Source organism: Pezoporus occidentalis, unplaced genomic scaffold, assembly GCF_034315485.1.
Source record: "Pezoporus occidentalis ecotype Australia unplaced genomic scaffold, CSIRO_AGI_Poc_V1 ctg13, whole genome shotgun sequence".
NCBI classification, from domain to species: Eukaryota; Metazoa; Chordata; class Aves; order Psittaciformes; family Psittacidae; genus Pezoporus; species Pezoporus occidentalis.
Window position 1 is genome coordinate 7,537,990 of NW_026913103.1, and position 6,000 is coordinate 7,543,989.

A 6,000-nucleotide genomic window follows, 5' to 3' on the forward strand; every position below is an offset into this window, starting at 1 on the left:
ACTAGGCATCTGCCTCATGCACTGGAAAAACTGGTAGGGAGGTAATTTCTTCTCTCAATGCAAGAGAGAATACTCCCACTGCCTTTCTCATGCTGCAAGAGGAGTACTGGAAAGATTAATGCTTCTGAATAAGGAAGCCAGGCTACCATAAGCTGCCTGTGCTGCTTGCGTGAGGAGAGAGGAGAGTTCCTTTGCTGTCTGTTGCCTCCTGGGAACATGACAGCCTCCCCATAAGACTACAGCTGCTGGAAAAAGTTCAGGTCTGTGACTCTGTAACATGTCTAATTGGTCTTTCGTAGCAATATGCATACTAAAATCATGCAGCAGTAGGTATTTATAATGGTTGTACCTAGTATTATACATACAGCTTATAATATAATCATATACATCAATGCTAGTCAGACTTTCTACACGCAGCTAAGCAAATGGGGATGACTGAAAGTACTCCAGCTACGACCCCTTCACAAGCCATTTTGCCTTGGAATACTTCTTTGTTTCCCTTTAGATCTATGATATCAACATTTTAATTCTATAAAGTAAGATAAACACATAAATCCCAATACTATTTGTGAAGGATTTAGATAAAAATGAAAGAAAGAAAGAAAGAATAATTTTTGCACAAGGTTGTAACTCTCAGCTTGTTCAAAATCTGTTTTGGAGCTATCCTGTGAGAAAGACTTGCAGTAACATAAACTGATTCAGATGAGTTAATCTGTAACGCTGTCAGGCTATCAGAAAAGTCCAGAAATGGAAGGGAGAAATTATTAAGGGACAGGAATAGGTCAAAAGAGCTCAGTACTAATTTTGCTTGAATGGAAATCAGTGCCTTCCAAAGGAGCAAAGCAGGACAGATTTTGGTTTTGCACTGCATTATCTCTAGGATCTATGTTTGTTACTCTTACACTGAATCACAGGCAAGAAGAAATATTTTAATTAATATGAATGCTAGAACAGGGCTGATCTTCTTTCTGTCCCTGTAGAGATAGTGCCCAGTTTGGAATGCAGCTCACTTCACAGGACTCAGCTAGGATCAGAAATGTAACATACGGAGTTGTTTGTAGAATCAGCATTGAAATTTAGTCAAGTAGCTTCTGCAATTTTAAATCAGTTCTAACCCAGCAGTTACTCCCTTTCTATAATTAAGTCTATCGTAGCTGTAATAGGAGCCTTATCTGAGGCTGGAGAAATGCTCAGGTTGCCCAGGGCAATGGTGGAATCACTGTCCCTGGAAGTGTTCAAAAACCGTGAAGATGAGGCCCTCAGTGACATGCTTTAGTGATGGACTTGGAAGTCCTGGAGTAATGGTTGGACTTGATGATCTTAGAGGTCTTTTCCAACCTAGTTGATTCTATGATTCTATCAGGACCAGTTTCAGATAAGAAAATGTCACTGCCAGTGAGGAAATGGTTAGTAGTAAAAAAAAGAACCTGTGTAGTGGCTGTGGTGACAGTCTAAGATAGGCACATGCAAAGGCTTTCTGTTACAGATCTATTCTGTTCCACATCAGGCAGAGGTATACATATGGTCCCATGCTCATTTACACAGGGGCGGCATAGATCTATGAGAAAGTAGTTTTGTACTAATGCAAAAATATAAACAAGCCTGATTGTCTCAATATGGCAATATTAGGTTTATTTTCCAAAACCAGAAATGTTTTATTACTGCAGGTAAACAAGGCAACCACTGAGATAGAGTCAATTGTAGGCTTAACAAACTAAAAATACTCCTCTCAAAATTCACTTGACTTCTCTGCTTAAAAAAGTTTCAGCCCGTAGCAACCATAATTTAAACAAAGAAATGATGATTTGCTCAAATTTACTCCAAGCTTTAAGGCAATATTTTTAATTAATGGAATGAAAAACTAGCTCTCTTCCCCATCCACCTCAAGACCGCTGCTATACACAATTATCACATGCCTAGATATATTTAGCTCTTTTATTCTGAACCACAACATCTGATGTTTTCACACACTCGGTATTGTTTTCTACAAATTATCTTTATTTCTAGATTAAATAATTACAGTACTTCTTTTATTTTCTTTCTCCAAGATGTAGCTGCCATTAAAAAGTAATTGTGGGATACATTCTTCCCATTCAGGTTTTACTACTAAAGACATTACCTGAACAAGGAATAAACCTTCTTTAAGACTACATTGGGCAAGGCAAGACAGGAGATGTAATAAGTATATGTATACCCTCTATATCCTTTTCTTCTTTTTTTTTTTTTTGCCTTGTAGACTGAATAGTGAGATTCAGGCAACAACAAGAAATGCTAATTCATTTTTTTTGTCCCTATTCCCAAGGGCAATATCTTGATACTTTACTTTTAAGTAGTGCTATACTACTTGTCAGGAGTTTGCAAACAGTATAAATTTATCTTCTAGGGGCACTGACTGAGTATTTCGGACAAGAATATCTCTGTAACCAAAAAAGAATTAGAAGTCCTAACAAGTGCCCAGGCTTGAGAATTTAGTTACTTACAATGAATAAATTAAATGCCTGGAACCACAACAAGGTTAGCATTTGCTAAAGCGGATTTGGGTTTTTTTTTCTGAATGAAGGAATTCATCTTCACACAGAATTGAAATCTGAATTCACATGCTGATGGATTATTCCTTAGCCTATTAACAATTTAACTGAAGAAAATTAACAAAAGCCTTAACTGAGGAAGAAATAATGAAAAGAGTTAACATGTTTCTGAGAAAGCCAAAAGAGATTTGGCATGATTGTTTCAGCTTTTGAGTTCTGTATCTCTACCAGTGTAAATGGCAACTATAAAAGCTGGGAATTACCTCGTCCTATCTGATGGGGAAAACGTTCTACTTCTCAGCCTGCAACATAAGTAATTGTTTAATCAGATGAAAGCATTTCTATGGAGTTTCTGCTCCCAACAAAAACATCTGCAGAGTGTCACATTAGCTGAGACTTTCATGACTTTACAGCATTGTCTGTCTCATACACATCTTGGTTAAATAAAATGCCAGCCCTAGCCTTTTGTGAGAGTTTTTCAGCATATGTTTACCTTCCCTGCTTACACTGGCTCATTTTCTACAGCAGTCAACACTGTTTAAAAATAATCACACACCATCCAGAGCAAATATAAAAAATAAAGCAAGCAATGTTCAATCAGCCAGCCCCATGCAGCTGGGGTTTATTTGGGTTTTTCAAAGAGATTTAGAAGACCAGAGTGAAGTGTTGACAGTTAAGGCAAAGCACGAGCTTCAATGATCCATCTGATTTTGGGGAACTGTTACTCCCTACCAAGTCACTAAAATCTCTGACTCATGAAACTGTGGCCAATAGTCCTGGCAATCGTCCTATGCTCCTAGAAGGTGGTAACATGCTGTCGCTGAAAAGGAGTGTGATTTTAAGAGCATCCTTGAAAATCAAAAACCCTTTGCTCAGCCTGAAAGATAAACATAATTAAAGGCACCTCTATAACAGGATAAAAGACAAGTGAAGCTGTGATCTGACAAATGTTCACAGGTCAGACAGCAGACACACAAGCTAAGGAGTCAGCTGTGGCCATGCAGGTCTCTGTGTGTTAAGGAGCAGAAGAATTGAACATGCTGGTGGGAAGCTGAGAGGCACTCGGCTTTCAGGGGATGCAAGTGATGGGTGCCACAGTATGGTTGTCAAGTTGCCTAAGGAGCTCTGTGCTTCTCAGACATTCTATTAACTTCAGAGTTAGTCAGTGGGGCTGACAAAGGGTTGCAAGCTGTATTTGATCACCATCACAAATCCGCAAAACCAGACAAGACTTGTCCAGAAAGGTCCATGATGACATGGTCAACATTTTTTCTCTTTGCTGTAATAAAGACAGATTTTGTCTGTGTTGATCATTATTGATGTTAATGACACTTGAAGTAAGAGGTGGGGAGAGGCGACAGCGAATCTAAAAATGTCCATTAATATTAGCGTGTGCATTACTGTCCCAAGTGGCAATACTATCTGTACAAGTTACATACCAACTAACAGGCATGCTTTTTGGTAGATTTGCTAGAATGTGGGTACAATTTTCAAAAACATCAAAAAGAAACTGGGAAACTTGGGCTTCTTCATAGCAGTCACTTCTGAAGACAAAGCTTAGAAGAGCCTTTATCTTTACTGTAGATTTCAGTGTAAGCCTAGAGATACTTGAATCATCTCAGAGAGAGTTATCTGGGATACCTGTGCTCTATCCACAGCTACAAAGAACGGCTCTGGCAGTGTGTGAATTATATAATTAGTTTTCCATTGGGTGGCTTCACTGGGTTTGAGGTATGCTAACATATTTCCTGAAGGAAGAGCAGAAGAATATAGGCTTCTGAAACAGTTCTAGCCAGCACTAGAGCTCCTAGCAGCATTAAATGAAATCATGTCCAAGGCCAGTCTTTTTTCTCATGTATTTTTCCAGCTATTGAATTTGCCTTTGTTCTCTTGTGACTCTGAACTGTGACTTGGCAACGTGAGACTGGCAAAGTGAGGGCATTTTTCAAACTGATGCCTGATGCCAGACAAAATGCCAACAGACTGGAAACTCAGCTGTCATGGCATATATAAAAGCTACCTCTACTTTATGTAAAAGCAATAGGTTATTATCTTCATAAGGCTTTTTGAGTTTCAATTGAAAACACAGTGAAGTACAAATGAATGCATCCTGCCCTTTTTTCCTCAGTCATCTTATCTGGTTCTGCTTCCTGGCTTGCAGCAGTTCTATAAAAGGTACATGAGTTTGCAGTTTGTCTAAGAATGCCAAAAAGAACAAATTGGCTGCAAGGAATAAATGAAATACTGAACATGCTAAAAAAAAAAAAAAAAAAAGAGCAAGATACTTTTCTGTCACTGTAGAATAGTAAACTTTTTTTAAGAAAAAACTTTACTTGCAGCCTCAAAAATGCCAAGGTATTACACAATTCCTATTCACTGGAATACCTAAATGTATCAAGCCATGCCCCTGTATTTTTGCAAATAATAAAAAATGACTTTTTCTCATCAAAACTCCCATTAAATACTGAAGCTGTTTTCCATTCAACAAAACACTCACAGCCTAGTATCAATTAGCCCAGTTTAAATGCACCCAAGACCTCCACGCCCAATGTGATCAGTTCTTAGTCAGTAACAACTACTACCAGTGAATCTATATCAGAAGCAATAAAACATATCCACCACTGAAAACTTCAGTGTTTCGGGGTGGTTTTTTTCCCAGTATGACCCAAAGATGATTTAACCATCTTTAAAACTTTCTGGCCATTTTCCCTGGCAGCACATTAATTTTAAAATGTCATGCTTATTTACTTGATATCAGCATCCTGAACTTTGGAATATTTTAACCTAGTTGTAAAAGAAACAACTTTTGCCAGGCTGGGTCTAATTTAATGTAATAAATCTCTTCAAGCAGGAAAGCCTCAGCAAGAACACCTTTGTTACGTTGTCTTGCATCACTTCCCTTGGAGGCTCGCTCAGGCTGGTAGTTGTGACACTGCCACTCTTTCCTCACTCTGCTATGTTTCAAGTGATGCATCTTTTTGTTTGTTTGTTTCAGCATCACATAACAAAAATGTTTTAATTCTGTCTTTCGAAAAAGTGTGTAACTTGTACAATGAGATTTCTTCCACTTATGGGAACCTCTCTATCTGTGTGGTCAGATTGCCTTGAGGTTATCAGCAACTGAAAGCTGTTCATTCAGTTATTCCTTTTCCTTTGTTCTTCCTTTTATCTTTTTGGCGTATGAATTGGAGGGAGAAGGACGTGCGGACTGAAAGCCTGTAGACTGTAGCTGTTCTGTCCCAAGTGTGAGCCAAAGCATTGCCAATTATTTTTTCTCTCCTCAATTCCCATGAAATAAATTGCTGGTATACATGGTTCACCCTGAAACTAGTATGACCCTTCAAAGTGTTCCATGTCCTTACCACATTTCCATGGAGGTCATCTCCACCCAGGAATAAGAAAAAGCTTCAGAAAGCCATTTTACCCCCTTAAAGACATTTATACACTGTGAATATGGAACAAGGAGGCCCTA